The sequence below is a fragment of the Pongo pygmaeus genome, chromosome 12 (assembly GCF_028885625.2).
Source record: "Pongo pygmaeus isolate AG05252 chromosome 12, NHGRI_mPonPyg2-v2.0_pri, whole genome shotgun sequence".
NCBI classification, from domain to species: domain Eukaryota; kingdom Metazoa; phylum Chordata; class Mammalia; order Primates; family Hominidae; genus Pongo; species Pongo pygmaeus.
In genome coordinates, this window is record NC_072385.2 from 112845301 (window position 1) to 112872710 (window position 27410).

General features: G+C 37.1%; 1 long non-coding RNA gene across 1 annotated transcript; it reads right to left on the minus strand.

The window, feature by feature from the left end:
- Positions 1-826: 826 nt before the first annotated feature.
- Positions 827-27410, minus strand: LOC129030319 (uncharacterized). Its single transcript, XR_008500618.1, has 3 exons — positions 27255-27410; positions 2125-2283; positions 827-955 (listed from the first exon to the last, which is right to left on the minus strand). It is a non-coding gene; the product is annotated as an uncharacterized LOC129030319 (long non-coding RNA).

Here is a 27410-nt window from a genome sequence, read left to right on the forward strand (position 1 = left end):
CTCTGCTGCAGACCTGGTGGTGAATCAGGCAGTTCTACAATACTGAGCTCCAGTAGTATTTGAGCTGAGCTCCAAAATGGATGCCTTCTACAAAACTGCTCACTTGAGTGGGTTCAATATTATATTGGCTTCCATTCCAATGTTTTTCCCTTGGTGTTGTCACAGAGACTTCAGGCATTAGAACTGCACCCCTTCCCCATAGGCACCCTGGTGAGCTTTTGTTATTCCAGCCATGTTTATGTAAGATGCTAAAGAAACAAATTGCTGAGGGACATTCATAGAGCCTGAAAGAATTCATGCACCTTCCCTGCTGCTTTGCATCATGGGAGGTTATGTCTAGGGGGCAGGATAATTTGGCTGTTGAACATTCAAATTTATGTCTCAGATCATGTACCCAGGTCCCAGATGTGAAATCAGAAATTTTATGATGTTCCCCACATGCTCCACATCCCCAGACCTAATCCCACATCTTGTTGTCTTTTTTGTTTCTTTAACCCATTCGCTTTCTCTTAGCAGAACTAATCGATGACATAATGGATTATCTGAGCAAGAAGTGTGTTTTCATCAAAACTTCAGGTTATGATCTTTCCACTTACACCATCTAAATAAACATGACAGCAGACACAGTTTCTTTTCTCTGCACTGTCTGTGTCAGTGCTGATACTACCTCAGTTTGAAAAAAGAGAGCAAAAAATAAAGTCCACGTGTGTCCCCAAGGTAGCACCAGCCTGTTTGAGATGGTAATTATCACCAGAGCTACAAGAAGTCCTTTTGGGAATTCAATTCTCCTGCCCTTGCTACCTCTAGGGATTAGAGAAAGGGAGATAGACATGCACTGTTCTTTATTTCTGGGAATACACACAGATGGACTTCGGATTGAAGAAATCTATATTTGTCGAAACCTTTGACCAGAGTTATAAATCTATGTGCTGCGTGGCAGGGATGTCTTTTGACTCTGGAACAAAGAACAAAGAGCATTTTCGTTAGTCACGGTGAGGAAAACACTGAAGAAGCAGAAAGCCTGGGTGTGTTGAGGCCGCCCCACCTGCACTGGAAAAGCACCCTGCCTTCCCTTTTAGCTTCTCAAGGAGAAGCTTCTCTGAGAGTTCTAGCTCCAACTCTGGGGTTTTGAACAATAAAACTAGTATCAAAATCATCCCCCAGACCCCACAAGTCCACTTTTAATGATGGTAAGTTTAGACTTTTCATAGACTCATAAAACGTCGAAGTAGCCAACCAATACCCTGGTGCTTTATTTCATTGTTGAGCTGAGTGAGTGACAAAGATCCAACATCACAAAGCCCCAAAAATTCCCACTATATTTGGCAGGATTCTTTAATATACATACATATTTTTTAGTTCACAAATATACTTTCATCATAGGGCATTTAATATAAATATAAAATACTAATATAAAAGTATTAGAAAAAAATTTTCATATTCCCATTACAACACATTTTGTTTGTCATGCTCTTTTATGATTAAAGATATAATTGACATGTTAAATCTTACAGAATAAAAAAGAATAAAATGTGGGTTTCAACTTTTGATTTTTAAATCCTGACATTTGCAGCTGATTTCATAAAACATTAAAGCACACTTGGACAGGGACCTTGTTTGAGACGGGTGGTATATTACAATAGGCTGTGAAAGATTGTGAAATCAAGCCAGCTCCATGGGAATGTGCACAGCACACATCTTCTGTGAAGCTCTGGCAGTGCCAAGAAATTCTTGTACTCCTAATTGGCCAAATCCTGCTTTCATCACTTGCACATCATAGCCCACAATCAGTAGAGGGCTTCCAGAGGTGTATGATATTACCCCTGAGTTCTTAGCACAGACACTAAAATTCAGGCAGTTAAACTCAAGAGAAAACAACTGGGTAGTGAAAACAGAAAAATGATTGACATTTGCGGATTTCCGTTGTTGATCCTGCACTGATTAGGACCAACCAGGAGTCTCCAGCTGCCATGCAGAAGGAAAGAGGCAGATCTTTGAAGGATGGTTTCTAACAACTTGTGAAATTACCTGGGGTTAGACGGGAGTTCTGGTAAGAATGAGGATCAGCTAGGTGCTAAGCCAGGTTCTATTGGCCTTAAATCCATGTATTTATTGAAATGTTACCTGGTTTTGAGCGATCTTAAGTTGTTCTGTAAGCTCTGTGGTACCCCATGGGCCATCTGAAGAAGTCTACTTAAAGATGTTGGCTCCCTGGATCTGGGATTGATGTGTACACCCCTGCCTTTTTCACCTTGCTTTCCATGGCATCCTTAATTTTGAATTCTGAAATTTAAAAGAAAAAAAATTAGCACTCTGCTGGCTTCAGTTTCATCATCTGTACAATGACAGGTTGGACGGAATTATCTCTGAGTAGTCTCCCCAGCTCTGCATTCCATGCTCCATCATTCTAAAGACTAAATGTCCTGCATCAGGCAGGAACAGTGTGATCACTACTCCAGGTCACCACTGCTGGCCTGTTGGAAAAGCTGGAATATTTACTAAAGTGACGCTTCAGTCCTTCAGTGATTGCCCCACAAAATCCAGTTCTTCACTTGTCATTTACTGTATAAGAGGCTAGGGCCTATGACAAGGGGACTTCAGAGAAAGGAGAACGAAATAAAGCAGACGTGGGTGAGAGGCAATACTTTTGCTTTTTTTTGTTTTCAATAATTTGCTTCTTATTTTTATCTTTTTGAATTTCAGATGCACATCACTTATTAACTGATTGCCACTTTCATTTACTGCCTTTGTTTCTCAGCTAGCAATTTCTTAAATGATTTCTAGAATAGTTTTCTCTTAATTTCAACATTCTCCTGACAAGGTCTTTAGAGTGCTTGGAATGCACACTAATTTTCAAAAAGGTTTGTTATTTTAATCTCTAACAACTGTGAGGTGGAAAGCTCTAATTCCTTCTTTTGAGTAGTGAGGAAAGTGAAATGCATGGATATTGAACAGCTCAAGACAGCAGAATTGGTCTTGCATTCAAGGTCACTGAATGGTGTACAATTACAGTTCTGAAGGAGAGAGGAGGGACTGCCCAGCATGAATAGAGTCACATGGATATCTAATTTCCCTACAGATTGCTCTAAGGCAGATAGCTCATTGGTGGCAGCATCTACATAAATACCCAGAGAATTTTATTTCTTCACCAGATATCTTCCTTCTACCCATTTTGTCTTAAGTCAACTCCCTTGTCCCCACTTTATGACCCACCACTGACAACACGTAACATTTGGACATTGAAATTGTCCCGTTTAGGCTGGCGCAGTGGCTCACGCTTGTAATCCCAGCACCTTGGGAGGCCGAGGGGGGTGGATCACGAGGTCAGGAGTTCAAGACCAGCCTGACCAACATGATGAAACCCCGTCTCTACTAAAAATACAAAAATTAGCCAGGTGTGGTAGCACGTGCCTGTAATCCCAGCTACTCAGGAGGCTGAGGCAGGAGAATCGCTTGAACCCGGGAGGCAGAGGTTGCGGTGAGCTGAGATTGCACCACTGCACTCCAGCCTGGGCGACAGAGTGAGACTCCGTCTCAAAAAAAATAAAAGAAATTATCCCATTTAATTTCAGGCCAAAATTGCAAATCCTTCAAATCTCCCAGAAGAGCAGAAGAAAAACAACTCAACAATATTAAAGAAAGTTAACTGGTGAGGTTAACTCAGAACCCCCAGGTGAGTTAGGTCATCTCTGACCCCTCCCCTGAAGACCTCGTGAACGCTGAGGGTATGAAATGGAATTGAGAGTTGGGGGCTGCATTCTCCAGAGACTGAGGATGAAGGAGTTGAGACAACAAGCTTCATCCCCTAACCCCAAAGAACAATTTACCTCACTAGTACAAAGCCATTTGGTAGAATCTATGTTATAGAATCAGGTAACTTGAAGAAAGGATGTGAACTCATCTAGTTTATCCCCTACTTTCAAATAACTAACAAGGTTGCACTGAATTACTTCCTTGCCTTCAGACATGTACTAGGATGAACTCTATCGCATTCTTCAGGACTTGCATTATTTCAAAAAGTCCTTTGGTAATCCTTTCCAATGTCTGACCAACACCTACCACCTAGCTAATATCTAACCTAAACCCTTCCTGTTACTTATTTAAGTCATTTATTTTCTTTGATACCTTGGGAGGCATGGGACAGCAGCAGGTCTCCTTTTCAGGAATCTTTCTCAATGCGTGAGCTGCCCTTACTATAACGCAGAGTGAGCGAAACATTCAAGGGAGAATCTCAAAAACATGAATTGTTTAATTCTCAAATAATAAAGGAAATCTGGTAAAGTTATGGTTTTGACTTTTCCACCTACTAGCTCTGTGCTCTTGGGCAAGTGATGTAGCATCTCTAAATATCAATGTATTCTTTTGTAGTGTAGCTGTAATACTTAAACCAAAGATTATTATAAATATTCAAAAGCATAATGTATGCAAAACGGTCAATTGTGAAGCATAATACCAATACCAGGTATAGTAATAATTATCAATTTGTCATGAGGATTAAGTCAGAAGAATCATGGTGAAATAACAATTGTTGAGAAAGTGTGGAGAAACTGGAACTCGGGCATTGCTGGTGGGAATGTAAAATGGGACAGCAGCTATGAAAGCAGTATTGCAGTTCCTCAAAGTTATTAAACATCGCCAGTGATTCCAGTCCTGGATATACACCCAAAAAGAGGTGACTCAAACAGATATTTGTACACCAGTGCTCATAGCAACATTATTCACAATAGCCAACAGGTGGAAATGATCCAAATATCCATTAATGACTAAACAGATAAGCAAAATGTCATATACACTTATACACACACACACACAATGGAATATTCTTCAGCCTATAAAAATAATGAAGTTCTGACATACGTTAAAACATGGATGAACCTTGAGGACATTATGCTAAGTGAAATAAATCAGACACAAAAGGACAAAGACTGTGTGATTCCACCTATAAGGTACCTAGAGTAGCTGAACTCATAGAGACAGAAGGTAAAATGGTGGTTTTGCCAGGGGCTGGGGAGAAATTGTTTAATGAGTAGAAAGTTTCAGTTTGGATGAAAAGTTCTAGAGATGGGTGGTAGCTGCACAATAATGTAAATGTACTTAATGCCACTTAACTAGATATTTTAAAATAGTTAAAGGGTAAATTTTATGTTATGTATATTTTGCCACAATTTTAAAAAGAAGCAATGGTCACTGCATGGTCCTTACTTGGCAGAGGACTGGGGGATATCAATATAAAAGAAAAGATATAGGAGTTACCATTTTGTTAGGGATACTGGATAAATACATAAAACAATCAAGACTGATAGACAACTACTTTGTGATTCAAGGCTGCTGTAAGAGGTGAAAGGAGGGGTAGTGAGCATGCTAGATTGGAGTGAAAAAAGAAGGCTTGCTTCATGGACATGCAGACCTGGGTTATACATAGGTCTTTGATAGGCACAAAAAATAAAACAACAACAACAACAAAAATCCTTGATTATTTTCAGCAACAACAACAACAAAAATCCTTGATTATTTTCGGGCCTCAGAAGCATTTTTCTAGCAACTAGTACTTTGGGCTTCACCCTGGAAAACAGCCATTTTCCTCCAGTACCAACTTGAACTCCAGGGATCCTATGAAATATTGATTCATGAGCATTTTATATTGCATAACACCTTCATGCCAAGGGACTGCCCAGAGAGCTAGAGAAACTCTAGCTAGACAGTCTTAAATACATGTTTAAAATTGGGAACTGGGAGAAATGACATAGAGAAAATCCAAAGGCCAGGTATTGATTGACAAATTATCTGGGGTAAGCTGAGATAAGCAACAGTAAATCATTAATGTCACTAAAGACCTGCAGTTGAATCCTGCGGCACGATGGTACAACGTTGCTGCTCTAAGCACAGTCTTTTCAGTGTGCCAAAAAAGATGAACCTCTGCTTTGCTGATGGCAGAAAGAGGTTATGAAAGTAGATTTTTGTAGACAGGGTGACATCAGACCGGGTAATATAATGGGAAGAGCACAGATTTAGTGACAGACAAATGTGGATTCAAATGTCGCTTCTATCACTTGCTACCTTGTGAATTTGACAGTTGTTTCACATCTCTTAGCTTCTCATATGGAGAGTAATAACACCCACATCACTGGGTTTGGGACAAGATGATGACAATTTATATAATGTCCTTCACACATAAAGGACACTTTAATAATGAGAAAAAAAATAGCAATAAGGTTTTCAATGGAGGCAGCTGTGATTATTTCTATATTATGATAAAAATATTATAATAGTGCTAACGTATATAGCACTAACATTATCCCCAGGACTATTGTAAATACTTTATGTTATAGACTCTTAACTTTGGAAAAATCCTGTGAGAAAGAAACTGTGGTTATCCCCACTTTACATTTGAAGAAATTGAAGCACAGAGAGGTTAAGATATTTACCAAAGTTTACAAAGCTAATAATTATTGTTGCTGGTGCAGTGATGCAGAGCAGAGAGAAAATTTAATAGGCTCCTAAGGAATGAATTCATTAGAGGAGATTAGAACCATAGTAAAAAGACGTCCCAAAGGCACCAGGCCCCAATAAGTCATGATATATAAATTGTTAAAGACCAAAGAAAAAGCTGAAAACTTCCTAGTTTGCATCTAGCATAAACACAATGCAAAAATTGGACAAAAATAAGATGATAAAGAAAACTATAAACCAATAAAACATTTTCATATACTTACAAAAATTATAAGCAAAGTCCAGCATTGCATTAAAAGGATACCATTTCATGGTCTTATTTAAATATATTTCTACTTCAAGGACTCTACTAAAAACGTGAAACTTTAGTTTTAATAAATGAGATGATTAGAGAAGACAAAAGAAAATATCTTTAAATCCCTACAGCAGATAATAGAAAGGCTTTTTGTGGTCATATTAAGTTTCTATACAGCACTATAAATAAATAAAGATAATGAAATAGAAATTGCCATGTCCAATTAATATGATATGTTATTTCATACATATGGCCATTAAAAGATGAAATGTACCAATTTTTATTACTTAAAGCTCTCATATTTTTGGTAATTTTAGAATTCAAAAGTTTTAATATTGATAAACACATAGTTAAGTATGTACGTTTTCTCAATTAGTAATGAAAAAGAAACAGATCACCTATAAAGATTCAGGTTCCTTTTTGTTTGCAGTAAGACTATAATTCTAAAAAAGACTTTCATGAATAAAATTGTGCCTGAAGAATACCAAACATACTCCAGAGGAATGTGGTGTTGGCTCAGTTCCTTCCTCTTTCACCTGATATGAGTTACTGAAAGTAAAATATAGCCTGGAATACTTCAAAAATCCATGGAGAAATGGAAAGATATTCTGCTTGTAAGAGACTGACATGAGGCATGCTATTTTAGTTTCTTATTGTAGAAGCCATTTGATGAAGAATTTTATGAATTAATGGACTACTTAGAAAACATTAGAACAAGATATTATTAATCAAAACTTGTGAAATATAGAAAACTTTATAGCCCCAAATGCCTTCTAATTAAACAAAAAAATGAACAACCCTCAAAGTATTAGAAAGGGAACAACAAAATAAAATCAAGGAAAGCAGAAGAAAGGAATTAATAAAAATAAAAGCAAAAATAAGTTAGAAAATGGTAAAATTGTGAAATCAAAACTCACATTCTTTGACAATACATAAGCCCTTAGAAACTGTAATCAATAAGAGCAGTGCATGGCAGGAATTTAAAAACTGATATAACCAATGAAAATTTAATAAAATTTAACAAAAATTAAATCAAAAGAGGGGACATAGCATAAATATTACGAATTTTAATGAAAAGAATGAATAGATCAGTAACACTAGAGGAAATTAGAACCATAGTAAATACATATATATATATGTCCTTCAAAGGGCATGAGGCCCTGATAACTCATGATATATAAATTGTTAAAGACCAAAGAAAAAGCTGACAAACTTCTCAGTTTGCCTCTACCATAAACTCAGTAACAAAATTGGACAAAGACAGGATAAAAAAGAAAACTATAAACCAATGAAACACTTGAACATACACAAAAATTATAAACAAAATGAAGTCCAGCATCGCATTAAAAGAATACCATCTTATGGTCATATTTAAATGTAGTTCTACTTTCAGAACTCTATTAATGTAATAATTGGAATTTATTACATAGGAAGATTTACGGGGAACATCTATATGATATAGTTAATAGGTGTGAAAATCTTTAATAAAATTTAACACTCATTTCTGATTAAAACAACAACAAAGCCACTGGGTAAGTTAGAAATAAAAGGAATCTTCTTAACTCAAAAAGCGTATCTCGGGCCGGGCGCAGTGGCTCACGTCTGTAATCCCACCACTTTGACAGGCCGAGGCGGGCGGATCACGAGGTCAGGAGATCGAGACTATCCTGGCTAACACGGTGAAACCCCGTCTATACTAAAAATACAAAAAGTTAGCCGGGCTTGGTGGCGGGCGCCTGTAGTCCCGGCTCCTCGGGAGGCTGAGGCAGGAGAATGGCGTGAACTCGGGAGGCGGAGCTTGCAGTGAGCCCAGATCACACCACTGCACTCCAGCCTGGGTGACAGAGCGAGACTCCATCTCAAAAAAAAAAAAAAAAATCTAAAGCAAACTGACACTTTGAGAAGCTTCTTTCTCACTAGAGTGTCAGTTCAAGGCAAAACATTCAGCAGGCAGCTTTCAAGTCCCCCATGCAGTCTTTCAAGTCTTTCAGAACCCTGGCATCTCCTGGCCCCGTCTCTTAGAAACTTTTCAACTACATCCAGCCTTCAAAAAGAATGAAGTACAAATGAAGGCTTCTATGGGCATGGCAAGCATGGCTGTTGACACTGTACCAAAAAGAACTTAGTCGCCTGGCTCTACCTAACTGAAGGAGGCAGGGAGATGGACTCTAGCTGTGTGCCGGAAGGGAGAACTGGAAGATTGTTTTGGTGGACACTTTGTGCTCTCTGCCACAGTCAGCTTCTCTGGCTACTATGTATCTTCACATACTCTTCTTCACACTCATCTTTCCCCAAAGGGAGATGACCCCAAACCCCAGGCGGTTACTGAACTCATCTGAGGTCAAGAACTCAGTGCTGCACATTCCAGTACATCAAATATGGATGTGGTTCGTTATGATTTGATGAACTATCAAGTAAACATGTTAAATACTCTTCTACATCTACCCACCCAAAACAAATTAGTGGAGCAGTAGAACAGCTGCAATAAAAACTCCTACATGGAAAAGGGAGAATGGAAAACACAAGAAACCTCACCTCAAAGCAAAAACTGAAGTCCTCATAGATCTATATCTGAACATGAAATATCTAAATATGAAAGAGTGAACCATGAAATTTCAGAAGGTAATACAGGAAACTTTTAAAATTGTGGAGTAAAAAGGCCTCGTGAGCATGACACAACAACCAGAAATCTTAAAGTGAAAAATGAACAGATTTGTCCTCATTAAAATGTAAAACATCTGTATCTCTGAAGATACCTGAAATGAAATTTAAAGGCACATGTAACAAGTATTTGCAAAGTAGGTGACAATTGCTTAGTATCCCTAATATCAATACAAAAGGGAAACAACACAAAATATAAATGGAGGCTTTCACTTTCAAGATGGAACACTAATTGCACGATGATATCCTCTCCTTTCTCAGCTTCTGTCCTTCCGCTCTAAGCCTTAAGTTATTTTTTAAGTATATGAATGTATAGCTTGTTTTCTAAATTCAAAGAGAGATTTTTGGCTAATCAAAATGATGAGAAATTTCAGAAAGTCTAAAAGTACACAGGCTGAGTTTGCAGAGAGTAATTGTAGCCTGGAATCTGTACTGGAAACTTTTAGAAAGTCCTACCACAGAAGACAGGAGCATCACCAAGGGTGCCCATGCTTAGACATGGTAGAAGGTAGGACTAGACAGGAGGTGGAAGCTAATGCAAATGATAAGAAAATGAGTTGAGGCATCCACACTGGTCATGCTATGTACATCCCACTCTTTATCTCTCTACCAGTTCAAGTCTGTCTTTGCATAGGAGCCAGCCTAAGAATGAGGGGCAGGGTCAGCAATACCCATCCCAACTTTCCCTCATTCTCACTGAAAACAGTGAGGAGCACAAACCTCAAAAGCTGTTTCTATACCTCGCCTAAGGCTGGCTGTGGGAGTGAAAGTGTAAGGAGTCTAGCAGGGAATTCAAATCACCAAGATGAGCCCACAGTCAAGAATCAACAACATTTAGCATGTAGCCTCTATAAAAATATATATATAACAGCCCAACAGAATTACAACTTTGAAAATTTTAATAGATAATAAGAAAAGGACTTTTCTTAAGAAGCTTAATTAGTGTCTTCAAGTATAGTATGGCATCAAAATAATGAATAAGGAGCTATCTGTAATAAAACAAAGTCAAACCCTGGAAATTTAAAAAAAATGTAATTATTAAAATAAAAAATTCAGTAGATGCAAATAGAAAAATGAGAACAGCTGAAAAGGGAATTTGATATATAGAAGACAGAATGTAGGAATGTAGCACAAGGTGATAAAAAAGTTGAAAACTTAAAAGACATGGAAGAGAGTTCTGTAAGTTATAACTTCTAGCTAATAGCTAATAAAATAGAAGGGAAGTAAAATCTGAATAATAGGATTGAATTTCTTATAAGTGAAGAAAAATATAAGCCCTCAAATGGAAACAGTTCACCAACAACAGAGCAGGATTTAAACAAACAAACACATCACAAAAACAAAAGGCCCCACATCTGTACAAATGTAATGAAAATTCAGAGCATTAAGGATATAGTCAATATGTTAAAAGCTATAAGTATAAACAGTAACTATTGAAGCTTTCAGAGAGAGCAAAAAAAAGATTGTTTATAGTAATTCTAATCAAATTTGGCATAGATTGTTCGTAGATAATATTGGATGAAGAAAAGACATTGGAGCAATACCTTCAGTTTGCTGAATAAGAAGAAGTTCAAATCTAAATTTCTATTTTCAGCCAAAATATCATTAATATGTTAGGAAGAAATAAGATGTTTTTCAAACATCCAGGGATTCGAGTTTTTATTTTTTATTTTTTATTTTTATTTTTATTTTGAGATGGAGTCTTGCTCAGTTGCCCAGGCTGGAGTGCAGTGGCGTGATCTCAGCTCACTGCAAGCTCCGCCTCACAGGTTCACACCATTCCCCTGCCTCAGCCTCCCCAGTAGCTGGGACTACAGGCACCCACCACCACACCTGGCTAATTTTTTTGTATTTTTAGTAGAGACGGGGTTTTGCCATGTTAGCCAGGATGGTCTCGATCTCCTAACCTCGTGATCCACCGCCTCGGCCTCCCAAAGTGCTGGGATTACAGGTGTGAGCCACCGCGCCTGGCCCCGATTCAGAGTTTTAATGACACAGTAGAATCTCTCTGAAAGCTGAAACTACTACTAGAGAATATACAAAGAAAATGAATCCAGGACCTCACGAGGAGCTGCAGTGGTTAGCAAAGAAAGCCAAAAATCTATTTTTCTATGAAATATAATTGCAAAACTATATTTAACAAATACTCTGTGCCAAAAATTCCAGGTTATTTCAACATGGGTTGTGGAAGATGGAAGTGTAGGTGCTGATGAAGAATTTAGGGAAAAAAGCATTCTAAGGTTCATCAAAAGGGGACAATGGACAGTGATTATAGATACTATTAGAAAATACAAATTTAACCACTTGTGACTAAAAAGTTAATATAACCACTGGAAGAATAAAGATAGAATATAGTTTTCAAACCAGTACACGAAAAGTGGAACAAAGAAAATTTCATTAATCCCTGAAAAGGCTGGGAAGGGGAAACAAGAAAACAAGAAAGAAAGGAAGGTAAAATGAAAGCACAAAATAAGATGGCAGGAGTAGATTCAAATATATTTTTTAATAAACATAAATATGGCTTGAACCCAGGAGGCAGAGGCTGCAGTGCGCTGAGATCGTGCCACTGCACTCCAGCCTGGGCAACAGAGACTCTGTCTCACAAAATAAATAAATAAATAAATATGAATGGGGTAAATTTGTTTCATAAAAGGTAAAATATCAGGTTGGATTTGTAAGACTCCAGCTAAGTGCTGCTTACCGGAGAGCGCCAAAACCATGATGATTCCAAGTTTGAAAGCCTACGCCTGGCAGGTACTAACAGTAGGATGGGAACAGCAACATCAGTATCAGACAAAATAGAATTGAAAGTCAAAGCATTAAAAGTATCAAAAGAGGACATTTCATATTGTCAAATAATTTACCAGCAAGATATAATGATCATGAACCTAAAATGCCTCAATATCATTTGAAATACCTGAAAAGTTAGTAAAATCACAAAAGAAAATTAACAAATACACATCACATCATAGTGGTCTCTTACAGTCTCCTACTGTGATATACTATGAATAAAAATATAGAGTATTTAAATATAAAATTAACAAGGTTATGCTAATAGATATATGTAGAACTTACACCTAACTGAGAATACACAGTTTATTTACTTAGATAACATTTACCAAAGAAAATGCTCTTATAGAAGCCACAAAGGAAATTACAGCAAAATTTTAAATATGTATATACAAACCACTTAACTAACCACAATATGTTAAAATTAGAAATTTTTTAAAAATTGAACCCAGACAGCTAGATATTTTATGTCACTTCTAAATAATTCATTGGATAAGGAAATAACAAAATTGAAGTTTCAAATTATTTTGGAATGAATGAAAATGAAAGCACTCCTGTCCTATACAGACTCTGTGTAGTCAACTTCACCCAATATCTGCTTCATAAATGCTACTGAAGAAAGGGAAAAGATTAATGATGCTCTTAATCATAACTAAAATACTATGTTCATTATCCTCTGATGAGGATGCCCTCATTATAGAAAAATTTCTTTTGGAATGACAAAAATGATTTTAAAATGCTGTTCTTAAAAAGAATAGCTACATAGAAAGCAACTATCTAGGATAACTTAGTTATTAAAGAGTCCAGGAGAGTTTAGAACTTTGTGAAGCTTTGCAATGGTTTATTGTATTCCAGCATTTCAAATCTTTTTTTAAACAAATAAATAGTAAAGTAACTAAGAGAATAATGGAATTAAATTTAGGCATAAACTCTAAACATACAAGTAATGTACTATATGAAAGGTCTTTGAAATAAAACAGGATGGAGAGAAGGTGATTCTAATAAAATTTTATCTCCAGGGACATATGTAATCAAACTCCTCCAGTATAAGTGCTTTTCTATTATATTCTTATATCTTATTCATTTGTGTGTATTCAGAGTGTTTTATTCTAAGACTCTATCTATGGCTGAGTAAATTTCTTGGTATCTATAGGCTTTACATTTTAGTGGAATATTTGTATATAAATGTTTTCATCAAATTACTAAATCAATGACAATTTATGGAACATGAAGAGCTGAATTAATAAATTCATTGAAGCAGAGGGAAAAGGCTTCATTGATCTTGAGCTCTTAAATATCAAGCTTCATGCATTCTGAACTGATATGAAAATACATTTCTAATGGAAAAAATTATAAGTACATAAAAAATAAAGATAGGTTTATATCAAGGAGTTAGAGAAGACGAGGCTTAGGAGATAATTTGAAGCCTATTGATATAGGGACTTGAAAAGTTTAGTTTGAGTCGGACCTCAGAGATTATCTGATGTTCAATTAATCCCTTAACCTTACACTAAAAGGAACAATGCCTCAAGAATCCTTCTAATATCTTATAACCCCTTCCTGGATAATGAGCACAAAATAGCATTCATAATGAAGAATCTGGCCTATAGTCAGTGGGTAACCATTGGGGATTCTGAATTGAATTAAAAGAATGACACAGTCATAATCACATCTCTTGTGATGAGTTTAGGATCAGTAAGGCTAAGGAGATCCTTGAAGCCAGTTCGAAGTCTCTTGTAATCTGTCAGATTCTAGGAATAAAAGCCAAGACAAGAAAATGTCAAGTAACTAAATATCCCTCTCTTAACATTCTGTACCTTTGAAAAAACACTTTTTTTTATGTATGTATGTATGTATGTATGTATTTATTTATTTATTCATTTATATTGAGATGGAGTTTTGCTCTTGTTGCCCAGGCTGGAGTGCAATGGCGCGATCTTGGCTCACTGCAACCTCCACCTCCCAGGTTCAAGCGATTCTCCTGTTCAGTTTTTTATTGTTATTATTATAATCATTATACTAAAATAAATTTGGGATCCAACAGTGTTCTATATTGAATGACAAGAGGAAAGTTGTCATTGTTGTCCTTATTGAAGAATTCCCCCAATGGAGAAAAATTACTTCGTAGGAAGAACACGGGTTTTGTAATCAGAGACCACGTTCAAATACCAACTCAGCCACTTGCCAACTAACCTTGATATTTCACCTGTCTTAGTGGAGGCTATCGCCCATGACAGCTTTCAGCACTGTGGTGTGTGATGTTATCCTGAGGCTCAAGCTGGTACTACTGCCTTCCTCCATGGGAGAGCAGTAGGAAAAGGGTGAACCTGGGAGTCCTAGCTTCATAATTAATGTATATTCCTTCAATTGCATTATTATTTGTTTTGGGTTTTGAGACTCCTATTTTGTGGGGCTCTGAGTATCCTCTGATATTCACCCAAAAGGCAAGCTTCAGCCAAATTTTACAGTGTATTAGGAACACATCACTCAGTTCCAAACCAATTTCAGTTTCCCTGCTCTCACCCCTGAGCTCAACTCCCCCAGAACAATGTGGGCAATAAAACAGGGTAAAACTAGAATCTCCTTTTCTCAAGTTTTTCCTAAAAGTTCCCCTTGATGCCTTCCCTTTCCAATTCACCACTTTCTACCTATATGAGTCCCCAGCACTCTTCTGCTTCCCCATGAATCCTCATGGGTTCGTGTGTGTATGTGTGACTTTCTGAATATGGTTTCTTAAGGGGAGTTCCTTCAACCCCTTTCTCTCTTCTGTCCATCTCAAGATTTTGGCTTAGGGAAGAAGTCATTAGGCAATACTAGTTTGACATTTTATCTTTTTAGAAATGAGGAAGCTGAAGAACAAATACACTTTAGGGGCTAGGCTAAAGTCACATATTTAATAAATGGTAGAGTTAGGATTTGACCTCAGGCACCCTCATTCTAGGGTCTTTGCATTTTAGCATGCTGCTATGGGAATATTAAATAATTTGAAATTAGAAAACTAGATCAATGAAATAGAATTGATAGTCCAGAAGATGATCAGTATATATGAGGATTTTTTATGCAATAAAAGCAGCATTTCAAATCAATGTTGAAAATTGATTTGTCAATAAATGGCATTAGTAAAAATTATTAAGGTTCAACCTTCCACTACTATTGATGCCAAAATAAACTTCAGATGAATCCAAGAAATAAATGTAAAAAAAAGAAATCATAGAAGAACTAGAAGAAAACACAGAATAAATTTTTTTAGTAGAGAAGACTACATAAGATAAAAAATTCATGTGTCTTCCGAACATCAATTCTACTCCTGGGACTATATCCTACCAATCAACTTACACATAACCACAAAGATAAGTATACTGACTGTTTATTGTAGCATCTTTTAAAAATTGTTGTTGCTTTTCTTTAACAGAGAAGGCCTTGATACAACTTAAAAGTGTTTTATGGGGCATAGGGGTTTGTCAAATAAATAGATACAACAAGAGGTATATATATGCAATAATATAAAGTATAGCCATTGAAGAAGTAATGTAGATGTATACCTGCTCATATTATATCAAAGACAATATTTTGTACCAAGTTCAGAAGTTATCAGTCATTTTTAATCATTAGCTTGAAAAGGGAGAAATGAAATCAAACCCTAACAATAAAACATACCTATGTATTGGGGGTTAGTTATCAAGTTTGGTAAGTGTATGGGGAGGGGATTGTTGGTGAGAGAATAAATCAGTTCAGCTTCTTTGGAGTGGAGGGCAATGTGATCTGCCATCACTTACTAGTTTTGTGATGCTGAGCTTTATTTTCTTCACAGGCAAATTGGAAATACTAATACCTACCTCCTAGTTTTGTTTCAAAATTAAATGAGGCACAGTGCCTAGCACATAGTTGGTATTTAATAGATATTAACTCGTGTCTTAGCTCAGAATGCCATAACAAAATACTGTAGACTGGATGGCTTAAAAGAAAGAAGTTTATTTCTCACAGTTATGGAGTCTGGTGAAGTCCAAGATTAAGGTGCTAGTAAGGTGGGTTTCATTCTGAGTTCTCCTCTTGTGGCTTATAGGTGGCCGCCATCTCACCATGTGCTCACATGACTTCTTCTTTGTATACATATGTGCAAGAAGAGAGAGACAGCAAGCAAGCTCCCTGATGTCTCTTCTTACAGGGCTCCACCCACACAACCTCATCTAATCCTAATTACCTTCCAAAGGCCCCATTTTCCAAATTCCATCACATTGGGAGTTAGGGCCTCAATATATAAATGGTAGAGGGGTTGAGGCATAAACATTGAACCTGTAACATTCCACCCCTGGACTCCCAAAATTCATGTTTTTCTCATATGCAAAATATATACTCACTCCATTCCAATAGCCCTAAAGTCTTAACTCATTTTAGCATCAGTTCTTAAGTCTGCAGTCTCATCTAAATAGTATCTAAATCAAATATGGGTAACACTCGAGGTATAATTCATCCTGAAGCAAAAAAATTCCATTCTAGCGATGAGCCTGTGAAACCAGACACATTACATGCTTCCAAAATACAATGGTGGGGCAGGCATAGGATAGGCATTCCCATTCCAAAAGGGAGAACTACAAAAGAAGAAAGGGGTAATAGCAAGTCCAAACTTAGCAAGGCAAATTCCATTAGGTCTTAAAGTTCAAGAATTATCTGCTTTGATTTGATGTTCAAGAATTATCTGCTTTGGTTTGATGTTCTGCCCTCTCCAGGCACATTGGAGTGGCAGTGTCACCCTCCAGCTCTGTGGGTGGCCCAACCCCTTCAGTTCTGTGGGGGTAGCCTTATTACCTCAGCTGAGGGTAGGGGGAAGCTCCATCCAGTGAATTCTCAGAAAGGTCCCCATCTATGATCTGCTGGGCACAGTACTACGCTTTGAAACTGAGGTGGAGGCAGCCTGTCCCACTGGTCCCAGACCATGGTGAGAGTGGCAGCCCTAAGGACCTCTGAATCATCCTTGGGTTCCTTCTCTATTCTTGAAAGGTAGCACACATTCAAAGCGAAATACTCTATGGTTTCATCCTGTAAAATCCAAAAAGTCTGACAGCCTTCCTCCATTCTCCACTACCTTTTCTGTCTCCTTTACTTCAAACTGGCAGTATCTCTGATGGCATAACCCAATCTCTATTCCCAGCCTCTCCTGAGATGGCTGATTGAGTCCGTGAGTTGCACCCATGATCTCTTTTTCAAATGGTTGTTTAGCCACACCCTTAGTGTTCTCTTCAGAACAAGCTTTCTTCTTCTTTGCAATAATGTTAGGTTGAGAATTTTCCAAAATGTTTTGCTTAAAAATTCATTCTTCAATTCATGTTTCTCCTTTTGCATTTTATTATAAGCAGTCAGAATAAACTAAGCTTCTCCTTCAAACACTTTGCTTAGCAATCTCCTCAGCTAAATATCCAATTTCATTGCTTACAAGTTTTACCTCACACAGAACACCAGAACATAGTTCAGCCAAGTACTTTGCCACTTTATAACAAAAATTGCCTTTCTTCCAGTTTCCAATAACATGTTCCTTATTTCCATGCCAGAACCACCCTTAGTGTTTATATTTCTAGCATGCAACTCAAAACTCTTCTGGCCTCATTTACACTCCCACCAACAGGGTAAAAGCATTCCTATTTCTCCACATCCTCTCCAGCATCTGTTGTTGCCTGACTTTTTAATGATCACCATTCTAACTGGCGTGAGATGGTATCTCACTGTGGTTTTGATTTGCATTTCTCTAATGACCAATGGTGATGAGCTTTTTTTCATGTTTACTGGCCGCATAAATGTCTTTTTTTGAGAAGTGTCTGTTCATATCCTTCACCCACTTTTTGATGGGGTTGTTTGTTTTTTTTTTCTTGTAAATTTGTTTAAGTTCTTTGTAGATTCTGGATATTAGCCCTTTGTCAGATGGATAGATTGCAAAAATTTTCTCCCATTCTGTAGGTTGCCTGTTCATTCTGATGATAGTTTCTTTTGCTGTGCAGAAGCTCTTTAGTTTAATTAGATTCCATTTGTCAGTTTTGGCTTTTGTTGCCATTGCTTTTGGTGTTTTAGTCAAGAAGTCTTTGCCCATGCCTATGTCCTGAATGGTATTGCCCAGGTTTTCTTCTAGAATTTTTATGGCTTTTATGTATGGTCTTACATTTAAGTCTTTAATCCATCTTGAGTTAATTTTTGTATAAGGTGTAAGGAAGGGGTCCAGTTTCAGTTTTCTGCATATGAATAGCCAGTTTTCCCAACACCATTTATTAAATAGGGAATCCTTTCCCCACTGCCTGTTTTTGTCAGCTTTGTCAAAGACCAGATGGTTGTAGATGTGTGGCATTATATCTGAGGCCTCTGTTCTCTTCCATAGGTCTATATATCTGTTTTGGTATCAGTACCATGCTGTTGTGGTTACTGTAGCCTTATAGTATAGTTTGAAGTCAGGTAGAAAGATACCTCCAGCTTTGTTCTTTTTGCTTAGGATTGTCTTGGCTATACTGGCTCTTTTTTGATTTCATATGAAATTTAAAGTAGTTTTTTCTAATTCTGTGAAGAAAGTCAATGGTAGCTTGATGGGGATAGCATTGAATCTATAAATTACATTGGGCAGTATGGCCATGAATGACAGTGTGGCGATTCCTCAAGGATCTAGAACCAGAAATACCTTTTGACCCAGCAATCCCGTTGCTGGGTATGTACCCAAAGGATTATAAATCATTCTACTATAAAGACACATGGACATGTATGTTTATTGCAGCACTGTTCACAATAGCAAAGACTTGGAACCAATCCAAATGCCCATCAATGATAGACTGGATAAAGAAAATGTAGCACATATACACCACGGAATACTATGCAGCCATAAAAAAGGATGAGTTCATGTCCTTTGCACGGACATGGATGAAGCTGGAAACAATCATTCTCAGCAAACTAACACAGGAACAGATAACCAAACACTGCATATTCTCACTGATGAGTGGGAGGTGAACAGTGAGAAAACAGGAAACAGGGAGGGGAACATCACACACCTGGGCCTGTCGGGGGGTTGGGGGATAAGGGAGGGACAGCATTAGGAGAAATACCTACTGTAGATGACCGGTTGATGGGTGCAGCAAACCACCATGGCACGTGTATACCTATGTCACAAACCTGCATGTCCTGCACATGTATCCCAGAACTTAAAGTATAATTAAAAAGGGGGGTATTTTGTCCGCTTTGATCACTTACACCTGCGATTCCAGCACTTTAGGAGGCTGAGGCTGGAAGATCGCTTGAGAACAGGAGTTCAAGATTAGCTTGGGCAACATAGCAAAACCCTGTGTCTACAAAAATAAAAATAATCAAACAAACAAACAACAACAAAAAAAACTTTTCTGGCCTCTACCCATTACCCATTGCTCAGTTTCAAAGCTGCTTCCACATGTTCAGTTATGCTTACAGTAGCACCCTACTTCTCAGTACCAAAATATGTCTTAATCTGCTCGGGCTGCTATAACAAAATATGAGTTGGGTGCTTCAAACAACAGACATTTATTTTCTTACAATCTGGAGGCTGAAAGTCCAAGATCAAGGTGCTGGCAGGGTCAAGTTCTAGTGAGGGCTCTCTTCCTGGCTTGCAGATGGCTACCTTCTTATTATATGTTCACATGACCTCTTTTGCAAGTGTGGAAGGAGAAAGAACAAGCTCTCTCACATCTCTTTTTATAAGGGCGCTAATCCCATCATGAGCACCCCACCCTCATGGCCTCACCTAACTTTGCCACCCAAAGGCCCCATATCCAAATATCATCACATTGGGGGGTTAAGGTTTCAATACATGAATTTTGGGGGAGACACAAACATTCAGTCCATAACACCTCTACACGCATAAGCACAACTCTGGGGGAGAAAAAAATACTAGCTCAGACTTCAGTTTCTGTTGGAGCAGATGTTAAGGGATAGATTCCAGGATTTTATGTTTAAGCTGGGATTTAATTTTTACATCAGAGGATATATTCCAGGATATATATATATTCCAGGATATAAGCCTTGAGGTAGAAGCATGATCATCCTACCAGGCATGTAGCAGGTTTATTATCCCCAACAGAGGTTTGGAAAGAAACCATTTTCTCATTGATCTATTTCAGAGACAATAAAGAATTCAGGAAAGAGGTTGGGGTAATGGGGACCAAAGCCAAGTGGGTCTTGGTCACAGGATAGTTTACATAATGCTTAGCTAAAATTTCTCTTAGACTTTTTTGGCAAACGATCCAGAAGATGGAAACACGGCAGGGATCTTATAGACATCTGCCTTCATTCTGATCTGATTTCAGTTGCCTTAGTAATATGGAGAATATTTTATTAAAAAAGACTTTAGAGAATTTTCTATTCTTCTTGATAGAATTCTTTCTATTAAAAAGACTTTAGAGAATTTTCTATCCTTTAAAAATATCTTTCTATTAAAAGCCTTTAGAGATTTTTAATTAGAAAGACTTTCTATTTAAAAGATGCCTTTAATTCTCAAATTCCAAATTGTTTTCTAAATAGTTATTCCAAACCTCACTACTCTCCTCAAAACCTCTCCCTTCAGCAAATCCCCTGGACTCCTATGTCATGGAGAAATTGAAGTTATCAAGCATACTCTCCACCAGCATCTTGCTTCCTGTTAGCTTTTTTATTGTACATTCCAGTTCACATGTCCATTCATATCTATACCCTGGACTCATTCCCCAATATCTAGGAAGACAAGGTAAACCTTAAGGTATTTCAGAACCAGTAGCTACGCCTAACCCACTCCCTTCTGACTCCTTTGCCACTTCTTCATCCACCATCTCCTTCTTTTCTCTAATATCAAACTCTTTCTTCCCACTGGCTCCTTCTCTTCAGCCTATAAACACCCTCAAGTTGGGCACATGACAGAAATATCCCCTCTCAACTCCATAACTCATTCTAGCTACTGTTCATCTTATCACCAAACTTTACCTAGAGTATTTTTTTAGTATAATAATCGATCCAATTGATAACTCTTGTGGGCATTTTAAAATTCACTTTTATTGAACCAGAGAAGCTTTAACCGATCACCCTAAAAGAAACACCCAAAACCATAAAAACAAACCTGAAAAAAAGATTAAAAAACCGAATAAGTAAGTTTTGCAGGATTGCAGGATAGGAGGTCAATACATAAAAATCAATTTCATTTCTAGACACTAACAATGAGCAATCTAAAAATGATATTTAAAAAATGTTATTTGCAATAGCACTAAAAGGATAAAATATGTAGAAATAAATTTACCAAAAGGAGTATAATATTTGTATATTGAAAACTCTGAAGCATATTTGAAAGAAATTAAAGAAGCCTAAATAAATGGAATGAGTCAAGACTTAACACTGTTAAGGTAGCCAAACTTTCCAAACTGATCTGGAGATTCCAGGGAATCTACTTTAAAATTTTAGTTGCTTATTTGCAGGAATTTAAAAGCTGATCTTAAAAATCATATAGAAATGCAAAGAAACCAGAATAGCCAATTTTGAAAAAGAACAATGGAGTTGGAGGACTCACACTGCCTGATTTCAAAACTTACTACAAAGCTATCATAATCAAGACAGTGTGGTATTGGCATAAGAGTAGACACATAGATCAACAGGATAAAATGAGAGTCCAGAGATAAACCCTCACATTTATGGTTAAGTGATTTTTGACAAGAGTGTCACAAGATTCAATGGGGAAAGAAGAGTCTTTTCAACAAATGATGCTGGTATAATTGCATATTTGAATGCAAAGAATGAAGCTGGAACTTTAAGTTTCAGCCCTGCATGTTAAGAACTTGGAAGTCATCACTCCCAATCTTACAATAAGAGGAAAAAAAAGAATATACTAAAAGTCAATCACTTTGCTTGGATCCATCAGGGAACTGAGGTTTCAGGGCAGTCATTCCAAAATCTGGACAGGTAGTCGAACCCAGAGAGTCACTGAGATCTGCTTACCTGGAGAAGGAATCACTAGTGCCATCAATTGATAGGAAAATTAAAATGGTAACTTTGACAAATTGCTGGACACTAAGTGTGGACTAGCCTGAGAGTGAGAAACCCATGGAGGCCTCAGTCATACAAGGGAGCACTACACGTTCATGGGCTTTACCTCTAGGAATCCCACCAGGTTTTCATAGTGAGAGCTAAGAAAACTCTCATGGCTCTAGCAGGTGGTAGAAAAAGTTCCCATTTTGAAATAACTCTAGAACATGTTCCATAACCAAGGCCTACTTTGCAGGGAAAAGATTTTACCAGAGCCTTATCCCACCTGGGGAAAGTATATTTTCCTGCCTCCAGCCCCCTATACCTTTCATGTCTTATCAAAGTGAGGGGAGCTATGAAACACTTGTGAAGTTCTCATGCCAGGGACCCAGGCACACTAAAACATTGACATTTAACCATAAAATTATAGACTGTTTTCCCTCCCTAACTTTACCAGCCCATCAATAGGGCTCTAATATAAAGATACTCAAAACGGAAAATTACAGACCAATATCTCTCATGAACATAGAAGCAAAAATCCTTTAAAAATATTAACAAATAAAATTCAATGATGTATAAAAAAGAATTACAAATCATGACCAAGTGGGATTTATTCCAGGTATTCAAATCTGATTCAACATTAAATCAATATAACCCATCACAACACTGAATATAACCTGCACCTCAACTAGCTAAGGAAGAAAAATGATGATGATATCAATTAATGCAGAAAAAGCACTTAACAAAATCCAAAAGCAATTCTTGATAAAAACTCTCAACAAAATAAAAATAAAGATGAACTTTCTCAACTTGAAAAAGAACAGTTACCAAAAGAAAGAAAAAAAAAGTTAACATCATACCGAAAAGCTGAATTTTTTTCCCCATAAAATTGTGTACACAGCAAGAATGTCTCTCACTATTCCTACTCAACATTGTACTGGAAGTCCTAGCTAAAAAACCTATCTGCATGCACAGATGATATGATTATCCATGTAGAAGAACCCAAATAATCACCAAAACAATTTCCTGAAACTAAAAGGTGATTATATCAAGTTTGCAGGTTACATGACTGATACACAAAAGTCGATGCTTTTTCTATATACCGATAAAACGCTATTTATAATAACACTGAAAAATGAAATAAATCTAACAAAATATGTGTAGGGTTGCCATGCAGAAAACTACGAATTCTGATTAAAAAAATCAAGGATCTAAATGAATGCAGACATAGTCCATAATTATGGATTGGCAGACTTAATATTGTCATTTTTTCATAAATTGATTTATAGATTCAATATTAACCCAATAAAAATCACAGCAAGCTACATTATGGGTACCAACAAACTGACTCTAAAGTTTATACGAAAAAGCAAAAGACACTGAATACCAAACACAGTATAAAGAAGAATAAAGTCAAAGGACTGAAATTTCCCAGCTTCAAGACTTACTATGATGCTACAGCAATTAAAACAGTGTGGTACTCGAAAAAGAATAGACACATAAATCACTGGAATGGCATACAGAGCCTAGAAATAAACCCACACAAATAGTCAAGTCTTCTGTGACAAAGAAGCAAAGGCAATTCCATGGAGAAAGAATCTTCCTTTCAACAAATGTGCAGGAACAATTGGAAGTCTATATGTAAAAATATAAAACAAGACATAGGCTGCGAGCAGTGGCTCATGCTGTAACCTCAGCAGTTTGGGAGGCTGAGGCAGGCAGATCACTTGAGATCAGGAGTTCAAGACCAGCCTGGCCAACATGGTGAAACACTGTCTCTACTAAAAATACAAAAATTAGCTAGGGGTGGTGGTGAGTGCCTATAATCCCAGCTACTTGGGAGGCTGAGGCAGGAGAATCTCTTGAACCCAAGAGACGGACGTTGCAGTGAGCCGAGATCATGCCACTGCACTCCAGCCTGGGCAGCAGAAAGAGACTCCATCTTAAAAAAAACAAACAAAATAAAACAAGACATAGACCTTAAACATTTTTTAAAAATTAACTCAATATGGATTAGACATTAATGTAAAACACAAAACTATGAAACTTCCAGAAGAAAACATAGAAGAAAATGATAGGTTGAACTTTATTAAAATTAAAATTTTCTTCTTTGCAAAAGACCTTTTAAGAGGATGAAGAACCATTCACAGACTGGGAAAAAATATTTGCAAAACACATGTTCCTAGCCCAGTCTAAAGGCATATATCCCTACTCTAATCATGATAAAAACATCAGTTAAATCCCAACAGAAGGACATTTTACGATGTCCTACTACTACTCCTCAATACTGTTGAGGTCATTAAAAGCAAGAAAAGCCAGAGAAACTGTCACAGCCAAAGAAGCCTAGGGAGACATGATGACCAAATGTAGTGTGGTATACTTGATGAGATCCCAGAACAAAAAAAAAAAAGCAGATTATATAAAACTTAGGAAAATCTGAATAAATTATGGACTTCAGTTAATAATAATTTATCACTGTTGGTTCATTAGTTGTAACAAGTATACCACACTAACAGGGGAAACATAGCATATATGGGAAATCTTTGTACTATTTTCTCATTTTTTTCTGTAAATCTAAAATTTCTAAAAAGTAAAGTTTATTTTTTTAAAGTTGGACCACTTTCTCACACCATGCCAAAAAAAAAAAAAAAAATACTCGAAATGGATCATAGACCTTCATGTAAAAGTTAAAACTAGAAAGCTTTTAGAAAAAAATATAGAAGTAAATCTGTGTAACCTTGGTTTCTTAGTGGTTTCCTAAAAATGACAATAAAAGCATAAGTGACAAAAGAAAAAACGACATAAATAGGACTTCATCAAAATTATAAAACATTTGTGCTTCAAAACATATGATCAAGAAAGTAAGAGGACAAACCAAAGAATGGAAGAAAATATTTGCAAATCATATATCTGGTAAAGGACTTGTAGCCATAATAAAAAATGATTACAACTCAAGGATGAAATGACAACCCAATTTAAAACTGGACAAAGGATGTGAACAGACATTTCTCCAAAGAAGATTTATAAATTGCCTATAAGCACTCAAAAAGATGCTTGACATCATTAACCATCAGGAAAATACAAATCGAAACCACAATGAGATATTAATTCATATTCACTGGAATGACTGTAATTGAAAAGACAGATAATGTGGATGTGGAGAAGCTGGAACCCTGCTTCATTGCTGATGGGAATGTAAGATAATGTAGCTGCTTTGGAAAACAGTCTACATTATAGAACAAATTTCCTTATCTGTATTTTTACTCCCACTTCCCTATCTAGCCTGGAGTCCTGCAATGGCTCTGACTGTCCTCCTGCAGTATTATCCAATAATTTACTTAAGACCTCCACTGATACACAGGCATGGTGGCAGTAGAAATCCAGTCTATCAGCTTGTTTCTCCAAATCTAATCATGACCATCCTTCTTCCTTGTGAGGGCTGACTTGTCTTGTATCCTATAGATCAGGGGTTCCCAAGCCCAGGCCACAGATAAGTACCACTCTCTGGTCTGTTAGGTTCCAGGCCACATAGCAGGAGGTAAGTGGCAGGCGAGCCAGCATTATGGCCTGAACTCTGCCCCCTGCCAGATCAGCAGCGGATTAGATTCTCATAGGAGCATGAACCCTGTTGTGAACTGTTCATGCTAGGGGTCTAGGTTGTGCACTCCTTATGAGAATCTAATGCCTGATGATCTGAGGTGGATGAGTTTCATCTTGAAACTATCACCCCCACACCCCAGTCCCATCTCACTCCCGATCCCCATCCGTGGAAAAACTGTCTTCCACAAAACCAGTCCCTGGTGTCAAAAAGGTTGGGAACCACTGTTACAGATGAACTAGGAGTTCATATGTGATGATAATTCTTAAAACAAGCCCTCTTATTCTTCAATTGCCTTGCACAGAATAAGGGTGGAAGTTCTGGAAGTTCTTGCCTTTTGGATTTATGTTTTACTTGCCTTTGAAATTCCATAGAAAATTTATGAAGAATTGTATTTCATTTCTTTGTATATGTATACATTTGTGTATATTTATATTTAGAAAGTAATTATTCATGGAGGAGAGAGGAAAAGGTCACATTCTAATTCTGTTACCTATTCATGTTTTAGGGCCCATATCTAATGCCACTTACTCTTACTGCATGAAGACTTTCCTGATCCTTCTAGCCAGGTGTCTTTTTTTGTCTTATTAAACCTCCAGACTGCTTTGCACATCTTGCTTGGTTTCATTTATTTTAGTAATTCATAAAGTTATTAACCTTATTGTAAACTCTTTTACTGGCAACTGATTAGATAGAATATATATAAGCTGTCTAATACTAGACAATATAAATGATTGTATTATTGTATAATTTATAAATATAAAATATAAATATAAAATATATTTATATTTATAAAATATTATTTTATAAATATTGTTTAAGTGATTGTACTATTGTATAATTTTATTTTCATATCTTATTGCTCTAATTTCAATAGAAGCTCTTTAAGAATGAGAACTGTGTTTCATTTTTCTGTACTGTTTGAGAATAGCTTAAAAATCAGGGCTGAGTGAGTGAATGAATGAACCAGCTTAAGATTATCTTTGTAGTGACAAGGGAGCCCTTGGAGGGGCTACTACAGTTCCAGTTGCTATCATTGCCCTAACAGCACTATCTTGGTCCTGGACATCATCCTCCAAGGAAGGAGGGTGGTAGAGTGGAGAGTGGTCTAGAAAACAGGAAGCCTGGTGTTTGGTCTTGAAACTGCCACCAGGTAGCTGCATGGCCTTGGAGGGCTCCACTCCCTCTGAGCCTCACATAGCCATAAAATGAACGTTCCTTTCAGTTCTAATATTCTAGAATTCTTGAAACCACTGGTCCTTATCACAAGAAAGAAACAAAGTACCAAAATAAACTTGGGATTGAGCAAATGACTGTTTCTGTTCTCACATCCCAGTAATAGCCAGCACCTCACTGAATGCCTACTATACGCAGACACTGTTTTAAGTGTGTCACTTCTATCGACTTATTTAATTCCTATAGATAAGACTTTTATTCCATTTTCAGATGAAGCATATAAAAGGTATGTGACTTACATACCTGTTGGCAGAGCCAATTTTAGATCCAGACACTCTGGCTCTAGAGGCTGTGCTCTTCATCTCACTGCTTCTCCAGGGCATACAAGTGGCACCAGCCTTCTCTTCTGCCCTCAGAGCCCCTGGCCTTAATTTCATCGCCATACATCTCGTGGAAAGA